Source organism: Castor canadensis, chromosome 13, assembly GCF_047511655.1.
Source record: "Castor canadensis chromosome 13, mCasCan1.hap1v2, whole genome shotgun sequence".
NCBI classification, from domain to species: domain Eukaryota; kingdom Metazoa; phylum Chordata; class Mammalia; order Rodentia; family Castoridae; genus Castor; species Castor canadensis.
The window spans coordinates 14,031,763-14,051,187 of record NC_133398.1 but is presented as its reverse complement, the minus strand read 5'-3'; positions in this window follow the sequence as shown (position 1 = coordinate 14,051,187).

The window sequence follows — 19,425 nt, the reverse complement described above, 5'->3', positions numbered from 1 at the left end:
AAGTAATTTGAAGCTGCTGAAAGATCTGAACAAGAGGCTGGAATGAACATATCAGACTTACCATGACATCATGTAACAAGCAATATGGATAGGCCTATATCTGATAAAGAAATTGAATAAATAATAACTCTCTGAAATAACATTGTGTCCCGATGGATACACTGACAAATACTACCAAATACTTTAGAAAGAATTTAAAACAGTTCTTTACAATCTCTTCCAGAAGATAAAAGCAGAGAGGATATTTGCTAACTCATTCTATGAGGCCAGCATTACTCACGAATGGACTCAAGAATTACTGACGAATGGATCAAGAAAATGTGGTATCTATACACAATGGAATTTTATTCAGCCATGAAGAAGAATGAAATGTTATCATTTGCTGGTAAATGGATGGAATTGGAGAACATCATTCTGAGTGAGGTTAGCCTGGCCCAAAAGACCAAAAATCATATGTTCTCCCCCCTATGTGGACATTAGATCAAAGGTAAACACAACAAGGTGATTGGACTTTGATCACAAGATAAAAGCGAGTGCACACAGGGAGGTATGAGGATAGGTAAGACACCTAAAAAAATAGATAGCATTTGTTGCCCTCAACACAGAGAAACTAAAGCAGATACCTTAAAAGCAACTGAGGCCAATAGGAGAAGGGGACCAGGAACTAGAGAAATGGTTAGATCACACATGCACAGGAAATTAATGTGAGTCAACTCCCTGTATAGCTATCCTTATCTAACTAACAAAAACCCTTGTTCCTTCCTATTATTGCTTATACTCTCTCTCTCTTCAACAAAATTAGAGATAAGGACAAAATAGTTTGTGCCGGGTATCAAGGGGGTTGAGGGGAGAGAGAGGGGGCGGGGTGGGTAGTAAGGAAGGGGATGAGGGGAGGGGGGAGAAATGACCCAAGCATTGTATGCAGATATGAATAAAGGAAAAAAAAAAACCAAATTAAACAAAGATATTACAAGAAAACATAAATGTGGATGTAAAAATCCTCAACAAAATATTAGCAAATTAAATTTAACCATGTATAAAAAGATTTATATGCAGCTGGGCATGATGGTACACTATAATTCCAGCACTCAGGAATCTGAGACGGGGGGGATCATGAGTTCAAGGTGAGCCTAAAGGTTGCATATTGAAACTGTCTCAAAAAACTAAAACAAAAAAGAATTATTAATTCCACATTTTCAAGACTGATTAAAATCAAGTATGTAACCCATCATATTAACAGGCTGAAAAAAAGAAAAACTATATGATCATTATATATTTTCATTAGATGCAGAAAAAACATTTGACAAAATCTAATATTCATTAGATTACTAAACTTGGTAAAGAACATTTTAAAAATCCTATAGCTGACATCATACTTAATGGTGACAAATTGAACCTTTCCTACTAAGATCAGGAGCAAGCCAGGCACCCATGGCTCATGCTTGTAATCCTAGCTACTTAGGAGGTAGAGATAGTAAGATTGCAGTTCAAAGCCATCCCAAGCACGAGACCCTATCTTGAAAATACCTATCACAAAAAGGGCTGGCGGAGTGGCTCAAGGTGAAGGCCCTGAGTTCAAGCCACAGTACTGCAAAAAAAAAAAAGAAAAAAGGAGCAAGACAAGGATTTCACTCATTACCACCCCTTTTCAATATCATTGGAAGTCTTAATTAATACCATAAGAAGAAAAGGAAGTCAAGGCATACTGACTGAGAAGGAAAAAAATAAAAACGTCTTTGCAGGTGACACAATTGTCTGCATAGAAAATATGAAAAAATTGATCAAAGTCCTCTTGGAATTAATGAGCAGTAAAGCAAGGTAAATAGGAATAGGTTAATAGAACAAAAGTCAATTGCTTTCCCATAGACCAGCAATAAACAAGTGGAATTTGCATTTAAAAGCAAAATATGATTTACATTAGCACCCCAAAATTAAATATTTAGCCATAATTCTAATACAAATATATAAGATCTTTATGAGGAAAATTATAAGACTCTGGTGAAATTTTTTAAAGAAGAGCTAAATAATGGATAGGAAGCCTTAATATTGTCAAGATTCTTACTTAATTTATAGATTCAATGCAGTCCTAATCAGAATCTCCACAAATAATTTTCTGGATATCAACAAACTAATTCTGAAGTTCATAGGGACAAGGCAAGAGACCCAATACAACAAACATAATATGAAAGAAGAATAAAGTTGTATGACTGACACTACTCAAATTTAAGACTTAGCATGGAGCTACAATGTGGTATTTGCAAAAGAGTAGACAAACAGATCAATAGAAGAGAATAGAGAGCTCAGATATAAACCCATACAAATCTAACCAATAGATCTTTGATAAAGAATCAAAGGCAACAATGGAGAAAAAAATAGGTTTTTCAACAAATGGCACTGAATAACTGGATGTTCACATGCAAAAAAGTGAATTTAGACATAGGCTTTTCATCCCTGACAAAAGTTAACTCAAAATAGATTATAGACCTATACATAAAATGCTAAACTACAAAGCTCTTAGAAAATTACAGGAGAATATGTAGATGACTTTGGGTGTAGGTTGAATTTTGTGAATCCAACACCAAAGGCATTATCCATGAAAGAAATAATGCTAAGCTGTACTTCATTAAATTAAAAAACCTTCACACTGAAAAACAATGGAAAGAGAAGTCACAGACTGGGAAAAATATTTGTAAAAAACGTATCTAAAGGACTATTATCCAAAATGTATAAGAACTGTTAAAACTCAGTAATAAGAAAAGAAACAACATGATTAAAAATGATTAAAAAATCTGAACAGGTGCCTTACCAAAACAGACATATAGGTGTCAAATAAGCACATGAAATCTTTCAAAAATATATGTCACTAGGGAATTGAAAATTAAAACAAGACTGAGATACTGCCATACACCTATTATCAAAATCCAAAACACTGAGAACACTAACTGGTAGTGAGAATGTGAAACAATAGGAACTTTCATTCATTGCTAGTGGGAATACAAAAATGGTACAGTTCTGCTGAAACAAGTTTGGAAGTTTCTTATAAAACTAAACATACTTTTACCATATGACCCAGCAATCATGCTTCTTGATACTCACCCAAATGGGTTGAAAAGTTATGTTCACACAAAAACCTGCACATGAAGCCAGGTGTGGTTGGTGCTTTACAAATCCTGGTACTCTGGAGGCTGAGGTAGGAGGATTGTGAGTTCAAGGCCAGCATGGGCCACTAATAAGACCCTGTCTCAAAACAAAAGCAACAACAAAACCCTGTACATATACCCTGTATTTATTGCAGCTTTATTTATAATTGCCCAAACCTGGAAGCAATTAATGTTTCCATAGATGAATGTATAAACTATGTTATATCTAGACAATTGAATATTGTTCAGTGCTAAAAGAAATGAACTGTCAAGTTATGGAAGGACACCGATTAAGTTTAAATGCTTACTATTAAGCTAAATAATGTCGACACACTGTATGTTTTACCTATATAACATTCTGGAGAAGATAAAACTATGGAGATAGTCAAAAGATCAGTGACTGTGAGGGATTTTTGAGAGAGAGAGGGATACAATAGAGGAGCAGAAAGTGTAGAAAAAGTACTTCATCTGATACTGTAATGGTGGATGCATATCATTCTACATTTGTCAAAACTCAGAGAAGTAAACTCTAATGTGAACTATGGATGTTGGGTGACATTGATACGTCAATGTAGGTTCATTTTTTATAAAGAGTGTAAGGTGGGGAGGCAGCTGGTGGAGGGCAGAAGGTAAATGACAATTCTTTGTATTTTCCACTTAATTTTGCTGTGAACTTAAAATCACTCTAAAAATAAAACCAATTTTAAAAAATCATGCTATAAGTAGCTACCCCAGATTTCGGTCTGTTTCATTCATTTCAGGTATCCTTTTTATGTAACTTTAAATTTATTTTTAAAAGCCAGATTTAGAATTTAACATTGATGATCCTGCCAAACAATAAAAGCTTTTTGTAAACATGTATGCCATAAGGAAGCAAAAGAAAGAAGGAAGCAAAACAAACAAAAGATCCAGAAGAAATATAGTTTTATATTTAATATGTCATTGTCTTATGTAGTCTATCAATATGGGAACAAAAGCTTATTTAAACCAATCTCTGTCTATGTCATTTGTGACTAATGCAGCATCAATTGTCCTCCTACTATCCAGTTTTGTTTTGTTTTTTTTTGCTGGGGATTGAATCCAGGGTCTTGCACAATCTAGGCAAGTGCTTTACCACTGGGGTATGCCCAGTCTTAAAATCTTTTTCTTCAAGCCTTCAGTCATGATGCCTTGGATCTACTGGGCTCTCTTACTATATCATTGGGAGTTTTATGGGTGCTTTTTAATTTTTTTTAATGGTACTGGGGTTTGAACTCAGAGCTTTATGCTTGCTAGGCAGGCACTGTACCACTCGAGCCACTCCACCAGCCCTTATGGGTACTATTTGTGCGCTATTTTTTAAAAACCTGTTTTGAGAAGTCAGCAATGGTTATTTAAGTGTCGGCAATTAAGTAATGTAAGCATAGTATTTGTGTTACCTGTCTTTTTGCTGTACTGAATTTCCATCAGTCATGACAAATTTCTTTATAAGTTACATTCATATTTTACCTTTTTTCATATTGACTAATTTCCTTTTTGTAGAAGAGGCAAATGAGTGACATATCAGCTACTATAATAGCTCCCATGACTTAAATGCCTACTTTATGGCAGGAATCATATTACTGATTTATGAAATTATCTCCTTTAATTTTTCTAAAAACACCTCATGGTAGTTTTTATCCCCACTTTAAATTGAAGGAACTGAGGTTCAAAGAGATAAAGTAATTTGGTCAGAATCATACAGGGAGGCATTTTAAAGTAGTGGATAATAACATGCTTTTACTTTGCAGCCCTATTTGCTATTTTAGAATCCTTATTCCACCACTTCCTAGCTTTGTGACCTTGGCAAGTTCTCTAACGTCACTGTGTGTGTGCGTGCGTGTGTGTGTGTGTGTGTGTGTGTGTGTGTGTGTGTGTGTGTGTGTGCATGCACACCTGTGTAGGGAGAGGGAGAGAGAAGGTCTCACTGTATAACCCAGGCTGGCCTGAAATTTGCTATGTAGCCCCGGGGTTCAAACTCATGATCCTTCTGCCTCTGCCTCCCGAGTGCTAGAATTGCTGGCATGTACCATATGACTTCTTTAAACTTTATTTTTCTCATGTGCAAAATGGAAGACTAAGTAAATAGTCCATATAAAGTGCTCATCACAGTGCCTTGTACATAGTAAGTACTTCATAAATGTTGTTACTGAAAGTAATAGTATAGTCTATAACCTTTGTATTTTTATTTTTATTTTTACAAAAACTAAATAATGGCTTGGTCTCTTTGGCTCTAATACTCCCTCCTTTACTTCTATTCAATTTAGTCTCTAAATTTTTAGCTACTTGATGAAGAGAGGACTAATTCTCCTTAAATACCTTTGACATTGAAAAAACAGACTTGCCAACTTATTAGTTGGGATAGTCTAGGTTTTGCTGCATTGATGAACAACTTCAGTATTTCAGTTGTTAATCACAAAAACTTTATTTCTCATTTCCATTTCATATCTTATGTAATTTGACTGGGATATAGGCCAATGGAACCTCCATTTGACATGTCCATCCAGCATCACCTAGGCAGGAAAAAAAGGAAATGGAGCTTTATACACTAGCTCTAATGACTTCTGCTTGGAAGTCCTTATGACACTTACCACTGCTGTTTGTATTCCATCAGTCAAAGCCAGTAACATGACAAGGTCTAACTTCCAGTGGCTTTAGGAAAGAGAATTAGATATGTCATGCAGCACTGATGTCTACCGAACTAATAATTTAGATATGTTTAATTTCCTACTTTGATATTTATTTTTTTATTTCTAAGTCTGCCATTATTATTTCTTATATGAATAGATTCATCTACTTTCATAGAAATACCTTTCTTTCAAAGAGATCTATCAGAGTTATTTGGACACTTTTTTCCAAAATCATGTGTCCACCAAATACTTAGTGAAATAAAATATATGAAGGCCAGACTGGGCATGTTTGTTTTGAAAAAGCTCCCCAGAGAGTGCTGGTTCACACCCTGTTGTGATTATACAGTTGCAAACTCAAATGTGTTTTTAATGATTGTTCTTAAGACAAATGAGAGGAAATAGATCTGAAAGGATCAGAAAGGGAGATATCATCAGAAATTATAACTCAAGTGAACTAAGGTTCTCAACTCTGGCTTCAGCTGCATTTACCTTAGGTAGTCACATTAGAAGATATATCTGGGCATGCCTGGCTGACTGGTGTGCCAGACAAGGTTTCCCTTATATAAGGGATCACAGCTCATTCTGGAAAAGACCCCATTTTAAAGTAAAGAAGATTTTCCTTCTCAAATTTTTAACTGAAAAAAAAATTTAAATCATACAGAATATTGAAAGAATTTACACATCCTTAGACTCACTAAGTGTTACCATTTCGCTTATTTGCTTTATTTACTAATTTTTTGACATCCACTTAGTCATTGACCGAATCAATTATTTCACTGAGGGTAGGTATTACCAAATAGTGATTTTCTGATTCTATCATTCTTTCTATATTTATTATCTAACATTCCTCTATTAAAAAGGAGATTTCTTTTATCATCTGTAGATGAAATAAGTTTTACTTAAAAGGTATTATAAACAATTAGGACAATAAACAATTGTATTATAAACAATTTCAATTAGGAACAGTTTTCAGGAACCCATGTTTGGTTTAAGAAGTTGGCCTACATTGTTGTGGACAGATGAGCTGAGCATAGCAGAAGCTTATGTATATTGTTCTACTGCCTTACAGCCAGAGTCAGAGAGATAGAGCAAGGTAGCTGCAGTGAAAAATAGTGTAAAAATTAGATCTAGAATTGTTAAACTAAATTTGGCCTAAGGATACCTTGTTTCTTGAATTTTTATATAAAAAACTGCAACCTTAGTACATGAACAAACTGAAAGCCCAACTGAGTACCAAATACCCCTGAAACAAATAGTTGAGTTACAAACAGTTACAGCAGTTGAGCATCAATCAATAGCAGGTGGCCAACTGAATCAAATAAGGCAAAAACACTGAGCTGTAACCAATTAAGCTTTCTCTGTACCTCACTTCTGTTTTTGTCCATAAATGTTGCCTGACCATGATGCAGACCAGAACATGTTCTAGTTCTGAGGGCTAGATTTGTGAATAATCTTTGCTTAAACTCTGCTTAATTTAACTTGTCTGAGTTTTTTTCCTCTTAACACAATGATAGAGCAAGGTAGCTACAGTGAAAAATGATGTAAAAATTATTAATGGCTGTATCCCTGACAAGAGAAAGTGTCAGCAGTAAAGGCAAGGCTTAGGAAGTACCAAGGGTAGGGCCCACAGCACAGACCATTAGCAATAGTGCTTTTTGGTGGGTCCCAGCAGCTCTAGAGTACCATTACTGAGCATGGCAGCATGGCTGCTGTTTTGTTTACTAGCAACACCAGGGAAATCGGCAGAAGAGCAAATGGTGTCAATCCTCCACATGGGTAACAAAGAAGATTATTCTGCAGAGCACACATGAGATAGCCCTAGGTGTTCCCAGAGCTGTTCAGTGGGGTAGGTAGAGTTCTGGAGATACAGGTAAAGCAGAATCTGAGTCAGAGACATACTCATTTGTGAGATTTATGATGGTCCTATTTTACCCACGGGCTGGTGTGATCTTGGGGAAAAAGTGCTGCATCTTAGCAAGAACAGAAAGTGGTAAAGAAAGGGTGCTTTTTAAAAAGGAAACTCAAGGGAAAAGTGAAGCAGAGTTTGAAAAGCAGAGAAATGATGTCAGGTGGCTCAGAGTGAATAAGAATTTCCAAATATACTAGCAGACTACTTGAGGGAATGAGGAAATCTCTGACTGGTTAAGTGATGGCCAAAAACAAGCTAACCTCTAAGTTGGCATTGCTCAGATAGTTGAAGGGCCAGTTTTCTGATGCACAAATATGATACATCTTTTAATTTTTTCAAATCTTTTTTTTTTTTTTAATGCTCCTCTGTGCCAAGTGATTTAAAATGTTTTAGGACTGGAGGTAGAACACAAGCAGTAGAATGCCTGCTTTGCAAGAGCAAATCCCTGAGTTCAAACCCCAGTTCCACCAATAATAATGATAATAATAATAATAATAAAAACACATGTTTAGTCTTTGGCTGGAGTTGTGGCTCAAGTGATAGATCACCTGCCTAGCAAGTGTGAGGCCCTGAATTCAAACACCAATACTACAAAAAAAAAAAAAAAAGAACTAATCAAATTTTTTAATACTGAGATTCAACTAGTAAAACTCAGTACCTCTTGAAAAGTTAAAATGCTCTAAATGTAAGAATTCTTTTCATCCGTACTGCACGTAGGAGTTGTGGTTACTAAAAATCAAAGAAGATATGGGAATGAAATAATGATTGCTTTTTCCTTTCACTTTTTTTTTTGGAAAAAGTAAAACAAAGCGGTTTCTGTATTACCCCATTCCCTCTTAAAGTTGGTTTCTTGGGGAGAAATGTAAATCGTTTCTCAGTTGTGAAACAGATCATAAGTACCTACTTTTCCCTGAGGCATTGGGACAGGCCTGAAGCATTCTGAGAACATTGAAACATGCTATTAAAACACTGCCGATATTAATTATAAGCTTTTATTGTAAAAAAGTACCCCTTGTAATTTTTATTTTTTCTGAAGTGTGCTGAGATGTTGGGGGCTGCAGTAATTTTACTCTCTAATTGACAGCTCTTAAGTCCTTCTCTGCAGTGAAGGACTCTCAGCCAAGCAACCAGCTGGATTGTCCTCATGTCAAAAACAGCTACTTTGAACCCTCCATGACACGTTTGGAAGGCTACACACTGAGGTTCAACTCTGGCTCCTGAAGGCACTGTCCCAGCAAACAGCTTGAATAGGACCTTTTGTCATTAGATGACTTTCCATCCACTTACAGCCAAGGCAGTGTGTGTGTGTGTTGGGGGAGGGGTTGGCGGTGGGGAGGGTAATGGGAGGGTTGGGCCCCTGGTGGCCCAACAGAAGACCTGTGATTGGTACAAATACAATGCTTCATTTGCATGAGGAGCCTGCTGTGATTGGTGTAGACACCCCCTTATGACTGTTTACATCACTTTGTGTACAGATTGGAAACATCCTCCCATGCTGCCCCACTGGTGTTGTAACATTAGGTTCCAGTAAAGACTTTCTCCCCTGTTCTTGGCTACCTTTGCTGATGCTCCAATAGGAACATGCTCTATCCAAAGTATTGTGACTGTAAGGAAAATGAGCAGATCAGTGATAGAGTTAGGTGGAGTTCACACTCAAAAGAACCCTTCTGTCAGACTCATGCACTTAATCTTGAATTTATAAACCAGTTAAACAGAGTAGTAACTGAGACAGCAAGGGGTGAGGTGCAGAAACTAGAGAAAAGATTGTTTCTGTCTTGATGTGGTGCTGTGCAATTTTTACCTTAGTATGTTTGTCCTTGGCATCTTTTCAATTTTCTTATCTGCTTTTCTTCTGCTTTATAGTACTCAGTACTAATTACCAAATCTTCCCAATCCATCCAAACTTGTCTTATTTTGTCAAAGCTCTTTTTCACCAAAATTGCTTATAATTCTCTCCTGAAGAGGCTCTGGTATTTAATAAAGTAACTTAACTGATTTGCCCTAATGAGTACATAATGAATGAACCCCATAACATTTCCAAAGATAATTGCTATTTTTTAAAAAAGAATGCCAGGGCTGGGGATATGACTCAGTGGTAGAGTGTCTGCCTAACATGCATGAGGTTTTCAGATCCCCAGCATAACTAAAATTAAATTAAAATAATTAGAATAGAAAAGAATGCCTATTCACAATTAATTTAAATTTGAGAGAATTTCTTTCATTGTAAAGACATAAAAAGATATACTGGCAGTTTCAAATGAAGACTTTTTAAAAAAAATTGGTAGGGATGTGAGGGCAGTTCTGTTTTACTCAGCAATGTAAACTGTTCCACCTTTTTCATAGGCTTACTTTTTTTATGCAGATGAACCTATAAATTCTTTTTTTTTTCCAGTGCTGGGAATCAAACACAGAGCCCTTGAGCATGCTCAGCAATAATTCTACCACTGAGCTACATCCCCAGCCCTAAATTCTTCTTAAGCTCTCAGATTTTTTAAGTGTTTCCTTTGACTGTATAGTAGTGGAGATGTTGGTTTCATTGTATGACTTGTTAGAAAGACAAGTTTTCCTATCCCTTTGTTACTAGGTATGTTTATTATTAGGTTCCTGTTCTTGAACAACTCCATCAAGGAAGAAAAACAGATGAAAATAAACACAATGATCACTAGAATACAAAGAGTTTCTTAGAGGAATTGACATTGACTTTATTAATTCATTCAGTAGAATATTAACTCGATGCCTGCTGATATGCCATGTACTGCCTAAGTGGTGGAAATTCAGTGATTAACGAGAAATACATTTGGTCCCTTCCCTCATGGAACTTAGAGCCTAGTGGTTCTGGAGAATGGACTGTCGATAGCACATATTCACAGAAATGATCATTATATTAAGATCATGCAAAAGGCAGAGACTTCATTTCATAGTCGATAAAGGTAGCATTCGTACCATGAAGTGGTGAAATAGCTAATCAGGTTATGCCATATGTAGACACCAAGGAGGAAGCTCTACATATAGATATTTCCATAGTCCATTTCAGTCACTCCAATTACTCCCTTTGAATTGGAGCTTTATGAAGGTATAATTGACAATAAAAATTATTATATATATTTATAGTATATGATATGATAATTTGATTTCTGTAGACATTGTGAAAGGATTGAAATTAACATATCAATCACCTCATATACTTATTTTTGTAGAATTTATTTCTAATTATAGGAATAACATTTGAATATTTCTTATTGTTAAAATTCAAGGAAAATAGATAAATTGCCTCCTTAGGCTCTTCTCCTCCAATCTCTTTTGCTTTTATGAAATGCTCACCAGAAATCCTCTACTGTAGAAGAGGTTCTGGATAATAAGACATTCAAGTTGGCTGTCTATAGATGCCAGTTCTTTTTTGTCTCCAGGCAGCCCAGTGTTTGCTTAATAGGTTGTAAACGAAACAGCCTGGTATCTGTGATGAAGGTTAATAGCACAAGCTCCAACACACACATTTCTCTTCTCAAAGGCTGATCTGGTCACTGCCTTTGCTGAGGACTCATTTGTTAGTTACGGCAATTAATTGAGACCTGGATTTAGCATTACAGGGTGTCTAGCCAGCTTTCTTTTGGCAGATATATTACATTGGAGCCCTTCTATTGTGGGACCAGAGAGCCATAATTTTAGACTTTGTACAGCAATGCCCTTCTGATAGATGTTGCCTTCTTCTCTGTGTCATCTCTCTATCCTTTCAGCATTATTTTTGGTTAAGTAGCTTCAAAATTTATGTTATACCTATGGAAATGCTTTTTATAGCTGATCATTGTAATGTATTGTCATAATTCTTTTCTTACTTTTGTTTTTCCTGAAAATTTTCTTATTTTAAAAATTTGCAGTTTCTTTGTACTTGTTGTTGTTTCAAATATAGCCTTTCAGTACAATTTCATGTGGCCCAGGAAGAATACAAATGAAGGTATCACGTACTATATGTGCACATATTTAAAAGCTATACATCAAAGTACTAAATAAAATCTCATTTTGTCTTCTGCTCTGATATACATATATATATATACCTTCACAACAAAATTGAAAAATGTATGTTAAACTGTGTTATTTACATAGATGAAGAATATGAAATGGTTAGATGAGTGACTTTAATTTTTACCACAATCTCAGCAAATGTTATTGTGAAACTTCACATAAATTTTGATTTCTTGATATAATGCCAAGAAGACCATGGTTAGGAAAGTAAATCTTGTAGTGTTTCTTTTAAAACATTTAAAATCATTTGTTAAAATAAAAGGCAAGATAGTGATTATAACTATTGGCAATAAAATATTTAAAGTTAGACTTTTTCATTTATCATTTTTGAAATTTTTATTAACTATTAAATAAGACTAATACTACTAGAAGCAGTATCCATCTATCAAAATAAAATATGAGTAGCTTCTTTCACATATACCATATCCAGACATACACACACAGACATTTAAAAGTAATATGAATTACTTAGTTTTACAAAATGTTTCCCAGCTGCTGTATGTAACAAAATTGAATAGTATGCTATGTAGTGATTATCACTGGATGCTCCAATTGGAACCTGAAAAGAAGCAAAAAATTTAAATAAAAAAGGACATTCCATACTCCGAGTCTTTGGTGTACAAGTATCTTGTTTCACTCATGCTCTGACAGAGGAGAAATTTGTCAAACTAACTCATTTGTACTTTTCCTTACCAAAGTGCTCCTATTGCTCAGATTCTCCATAATCCAAGGCACAATCAATCTCTGGCATCAAAGGCAGAATCCCTACACATGTGGAGTGTGCGATGGCAGTCACATTTAATTTTGAGCAAGGGGGCGTGAAGAAGCATTCTCCTAGAGCCTGAATGAAATTAGTGTTATGACAGGAAATATTTAAAGTTATAGATTGTACTGTGCTGCCCCCGAGTACTGGATTGGGAGTGATAAAGATATCTATATGTTCTTTCATAAATAGATTCTCTTCCTCTTTAATATGCAGGATCCTGTAACATGTGAGACCCAAGAACCCAGTCCTAAGATTAGTTGGCATTGAGTCTCACTGTTCTATATGCATGTGTTCAGTTCATACTCCTATTTTCCAGTAGCATAGTCATTCCTGCAACTGATGTCATTTTGCTTTCTGGAAATCATCAGTTCTAATCTTCTGTAAGGGTAGTTGCTTAATAGTGTAAGTGATAGAGAAGAACTTGAACTCCTTTTAGCATTTTGGCATTAAAAAAACTTTTTATTAGTATATATTAAATGTACAAAGGGGTTTCATTATGGTATTATGGCATTATATGCATATAATGTAGTTTGCTCAAATTCACCCCCACTAATACTTTTCCTTATCTTCCTCATCCCCCACTTTGACTCATAAGTATTTTATTGAGAATTTTTCTGTCTGTGTTCAGTAAGAAAATTGATCTATAATTTTCTTTTGTGTTTGGTCCTTATCTGGTTTTGATATCAGAATAATACTGGGATCATAGGATGGGTTTTGCAGTGTTCCTTTCTGTTCTATGGACTAGTTTGAAGAGCTTTGGTGTTAGTTGTTCTTTAAAGATCTGGGAGAATTTAGCAGTGAATCCATTTGGTCCCGGACTTTCTGTATTGGAAGACTCTTTATTACTGCTTCAATCTCATTTTTCATTATAGACCTGTTAAGTGGTTTATATTGTCTAGTTTCAGTTTTGAAAGGCCATATACGTCTAGAAATACATTCATTTCTTCTAAATTTTCCAGTTTATTAGAAGGTAAGTTTTTGAAATATTTCCTAATGTTCTATGAATTTCATTGGTATTTGTTGTGATAACCCCTTTTTCGTCTCTAGTATTATTAATTTTGATCTCTTTCTTTTGGTTTGTTTGGCTAAAGATTTGTCTATCTTGCTTATCTTTTCTAAAAGCCAACTCTTTGTTCCATTTATTCTTTGTATTTTTCTTTTGGTATCCATTTTATTAATTCCTGCCCTGATCTTTATTATTTCTTTTCATCTATCACGTTTGGGTTTGGCTTCTTGTTTTTCTAAGAGCTTGAGGTGCATTAGTAGGTTATTTATTTGTGCTATCTCTAATTTCTTAATAAATAAGCACTCATAGCTATAAACTTTCCTCTTATCACTGCCTTTGCTTTGTCCAAAAGTTAATAAATTCTGTTTTCATTTTCACTTGATTCTAAGACTTTTTATATTTATCCTCTTATTTCTTTGTTGACCTACCAATCATTCAAAAGTGAATTGTTCAGTTTTCAAATATTTTTTGAATATTTTCTATAATTGCTCTTGCTATAGATGTGTAATTATTCCATTGTGGCTTAATAAAATACAGTAAGTTATTCAATTTTTGTGTATTTGTTCGGACTTTATGTCCTAAACTATGATCTATTTTAGAGAAAGTTCCATGGAATGCTGAGAAGAATATGTATTCAGAAGGCTGTAGGGGGAGTATTCTGTAGATGTCTATATATTGTCATTCAATTCTGAAGTTTCCTTGTTACAATTTTGTCTAGATTACCTATCTATTGGTAAGAGTGGGATACTACAGTCATCTTTCTTATTGTATTGGGATCCATATGTGCTTTTATGTCCAGTATTTTATTTATGTCCAGTATTTTATTTATGTTTATTGTATGAAACTGTGTGCACCAATATTTGTTGCCTATATGTAAACATATGTAAACTTATTTCTTCCTGATGGATTATTCCCTTTATCAATATGAAGTGAGCTGGTCTCTTTTGACAAATTTTGGATTGATCTGCTTTGTCAGATATAGCTACTTTTGCTTGCTTTTGGAGTGCATTTGTTTGTAATATCTTTTTTGATCCTTTCCCTTTAAGCCTGTTTGACTTTGCTAATGAGGTGCATTTCTTGTAGGTAGCAAGTGGTTGGGTCTTGTTTTTTAATTGATTGAAAAATTGAGACCATTAACATTCAGAGCTATTACTGAAAGGCATGTAGTAATTTTTGCCATTTTGTTGTTTTTGTAGGTTTTGATTCTTCCCTACTCCTCATTTTCTTATCTACTCATCTAGTGAGAGTCATTCTTTCTTGTATTTTCATGGTTGTGTTTGTATTTCTCTTCTGTGCGTAGGATTTCTTTAAGTATCTTCTGCAGTGCTGGCTTATTGGTTATGAATTCCTTTAGTTTTCATTTATTTTGTAAGGTTTCTATTTCTCTTTCAATTATGAAGGGTAGCTTTGCTGGATACAGTAATCTAGGTTATCTATTATTTTCTTTCAGGGCTTGAAATACATCATTCCATGCCCTCCTTGGTTTTAAGTTTTCTGTTGAGAAACCTGCTTTTATTCTGATGGATTTGCTTTTAAAGGTGACTTGGCACTGCTCTGTTGCAGCTTTCAGTATTCTTTCTTTTTATGTATATCTAATGTTTTACTATCGTATTCTTTGAAAAATTTCTTTTCTGATCTTGTCTGTTTGGGTCCTAAAAGAACACTTATACCTAGATGAGTACCCTTTTCTGAAGATTTAGGAAATTTTCTACTATTACTTTTTGAATGTGTTTTGTATGCCTTTAGTTTGTACCTCTTCTTCTTCTATGACCATGATTCATAGGTTTGGTCATTAATGGTGTCCTGAGGTTTTTCATGTTCTATTCTTCTTTATTATTTCTTTATTATCATGTGAATGCTCTAATATATCTACCTTGTCTTTAAGACTTGACATTCTGTCTTCAATTTGATCCAGTCTATGGGGAAAGCTTTCAAATGAGTTTTTTATTCGAGTTATTTAACTTTTCATTTCCTGAATTTCAATTTGATTTTTTTTTCAGGATTTCTGTATTGTCTTTGAATTCCTTTTTTGTATCCTACACTGTCTTCCTTGTTTCATTTAGCTGTTTATTTGTATTCTCTTGGAATTCATTCAGGGGTTTATTCACATCCTCTTTAATTTTGTTGCTCATTCTTATAATCAGTCTTTTCAGTTCTTTGGGATTTCATACATTTTACGATCATTAGTGTCCATTAGTGTGGAGTTGTCAACTTATGGAGGGATCATATTGCCTTATTTTTTCATATTTCTTCTGTTTCTGCATCAAGATTTGTGCATCAAAGGCCAAATTGTTGGTTGGAAGTTTTAATCACGTGTAGTCTTTCTGTTGATATATTCTCAATGTTTAGTCAGGGTTGAAGTGCTATTTCTCACCATTGGACTGGGGGTATAGCTCAATAGCCAAGCATTCACCCACACGCTCAGGGCACTGCTCAGATCAAAAAAAGTAGCTGGAGTCTCTTATACAGGGTCAGTTGTCTGCTTCTGGGCTGCTTTTACTACAGAACTTTGTATACTTGGTGATGCTTCTGGCAGCAGGGACTTTTATAGCCTGTGAGTCAGTCAGGTTTCCACTTTCTCCACAAGTCTTCCAGTTTGTATCCCCAAGGATAAGTGCCCAAGCCTATGGGGTGAATGTGGGGGTGCAAACAGCACTGAGTTGTGCAGTGGCAGAGAGACAACTAAGGGAGTAAGCACTCTGCCTGCTGTTCTCAGTGATTTTGGACTTTAGATACCACCCAACAGTTCACTTTCCTGGGTGTGTGGTGGGAGAGGAAGGCTGTGGAAATCACCTGGTAAAGAAGGTCTAGGTTTGGGGTTCTCAGTGCTGCCTGGCAACAAACCTCTACTGGAATGCAGTGCCTGGAGGCTGGTCTCAGTGCTTTGAACCTCTTCCTTCTGTGTGTGTGGAGGGGAGGCTGTGGGAATCATGTGATTTGGTAGGGCTGGGCTCTTAGACCCTCCTGACTGCCAACACGTGTTGCCAGGAGACCAAGTATGATGCCAGCCACAAGCTTGTTGCTGTCTTTCAGCCATGACCTTTGGGCAATAGGACTTGCTCCTTGGTATGCTAGAAATGCCATTCCCAAACAGTGATCAAAGAAACATTCCAGAGTCACTCAGCAAGGCAAAAAGAAAAGTTTTACTTCTGCAGAAGGGTACAGCCACAGATCATATTCTGATAGGCATAACACACTGAGCAGGGAGTCAGCTTAGTTTTTATCTCTCTGTCCCTCACCCCGATGGATTGGTTTGGGTTCAGAATCTTCCCATTGGCTAGCTATTGTTTGGGAAAAGGGCAAGGCTTTCTGATGCAGTGATGTTTTTACAGCTCATTGAGAAAGTGATTTCTCAAGGTCCCTTGCAGATAGGAGAAGGGGGCTGACATTTTACTCATCAAGCAGTTTGTCTGACTACAAGAACCTTACAGAGTCAAACAACATTTCACAAAGCATGGAGGCAGCAATTCTAGGAGGTTAGCTGGTATCTACACAGTGGTAGTTTTACATTAACTTCTTTGACAGAAAAGACCTAAACTTAGTTGATTCTCACAGTAGGAAGAGTGTGTGTCTGACCCCTGTGACCTTCACTACTTGTGCTTCCTGTTGCTTAAATTCTCAGCAGGACATCAGACCCTCTCACTCTCCATGACATCCTCTCATGGCTCTCTCCCACCCAGACTCTGTGATAGGGTGTCCCAAGTTTCTCTGATGCTTGATTGTTCCTTGTCGTCAAGTCCCCCAGATTAGCTCAGTCTCAAAAGGCCCCTTTTCAAGATGGCATGTTTCTATAGCTCGCCAAGATAAGGAGAGTAACAAAATATCTTTCTTCACCAAAGCTATCCTTCCACACCAGAGCAGTCATCCTCTCAATAAATCCCAAATTAAGGTTTATGGGAAGTGTGCAGCTAGAATTACCAGTCTGTTACCAGGGCCATCTGGCTTACCTCATGATTGTATCATTGGCTTCCCCTCCCCTGGAGGAGCCAAGGATAGAGCTTGGGACTCTTCTGCTTTTCTCTTTTGCCTTTCTGTTTCTCCATGCTTTTCAGCTCACCTCCAACTCTTTCATTATTCCTGATGCTTGTCCTCTCTTTCTCTCTTCAGAATACACTTTGTTCTTTATAACCTGACTCTTCTTGTTCATGAAGTCAAAATGGAGGATTCTTGTAAGCCACCATTATACCTGTAAACCTAAAACCTTATTGTGAAATAATTTTAGATTCACAAGAGTCTCAAAAATGGAGCAGAGTTTCTGTATTCTCTTCAGCAAGCCTCTCCTCATGTTAATATCTCACACCATCATGGTACATTTATTAAGAAAGTAATATAAGTACTATACTATTAACTGAACCACAGACTTCATTTGGATCTCACCAAATTTTCCACTGATGTCCTTTTTCTGTTTTAGAAAGTCTTATTTCATTTGGTCATCACATTTCCTTAGTCTGTAATCTTTCCTTGTTTTTATTGACCTCATAATTTTAAGGAGTATTGGTCAGGCATTTTGAATTATCTTTTATTTGAATTTGTTATCATTAAATTGGGAATATGGGTTTGGAAAAAATACCACACAGGAACTGCCCTTTCCATAGCAGGGGAATAACGCCTACATTGTTATGATTGGTGCTGTTAACCTTGGTACTTGATTAAGGTAGTGTCTCTAAGGTTTTCCTAGCTATGAGTTGTTTTTTTTTTAATAATCTATTCTTTAAAAGCAAGTTGCTAAGTTCAGCCCACACCCAAAGAGTGGGGAATATGTTTGAAATCTGTGTTCCATCAATTGTTATTTAGTACCTCTCTTCACCCCTTCTACTTCTAAAAGTCTAGTTGGTTCCTGATATACCAAGATTCTGTGGTATATGCCAGTTTAGTTCTTGGCTTTCTCCACTGATCCCAATTCATTTTTCTGTAGTCCATATTCCAAAATTTTGTGGTTATTATTTCCTCTTCCCTCTGTATTTATAGGTTTATGGGTTTTAAGAAATCCCTTTATTACAGTTTTAGTGGGCTTTCAGAGGGAGTGAAATTATATTATCATGTTCAATCTGCCATCTTTATCTGGAAGCTTAGGGGAAAACATTTTTTAATCACCAAAATTGATTTTTTAATCTGTTTGGATTTGTCATAATTCTGCCATGGACATAATCCACAAATGCTGAATGTTTTTTGTCTTGTACCATTGTTATATTCTATAAAACATTGTGATCAATCAGAAACCCGGTTTGCAGCTAAGAGACTACATCCTGGAGTGTTGTTCAGTGGGATGGCCCCTGATTTTCAAAGGTGAATTATAGTTACTGTTAGGAAGCAGGGCTAGTGAGGAGTCTGGGGTGCTCATATATTACCACAATCAGTTATTAAGGGTAACAAAATGAAGGCAGGCTTGGACACCTCAAGAATCAAAGGCAAGGAACCTTAACCAGCTTACACTGGCCAAAGCCACCAAAAGCCACTGGCAAAAGCCACCTATTAGAGGGAGTAAAATATCCATTATAGCTTCTTAACTAGTTGCGTCAATGAGGATTGTAACCCTCTGTATATTTGCTCTCTCTTTCTACTCCTTTCTCTTTCATCTTTGATTTTCCTATAATTTTACAGAGTGTTTTGATTTTTGCTATTTCATTTAGTGACTAGGTTGCTAGGTTTTTGTTCTTTTTAATCTATTTATATATTTTTTCAATAGCTAATATGCCTGTGTGGCTCTAAAACCAAAATAATATAAGAGCAAATATTAAGAATTTTCACTTCTGTCCCTGTTTGCCTCCTTTCCTTTTGCTCTGACCCCTATTAGTAACAACGTTTATTGGTTTCTTATGTGTCTTTTTGGTATTTCTTTATGCAGATATAAGCCTATATTCTTATTTCCCCCTTTCTTACACAACTTAACATACTATTTCTGCTTTCCTCATTAAATAATATGTATTAGTACATAT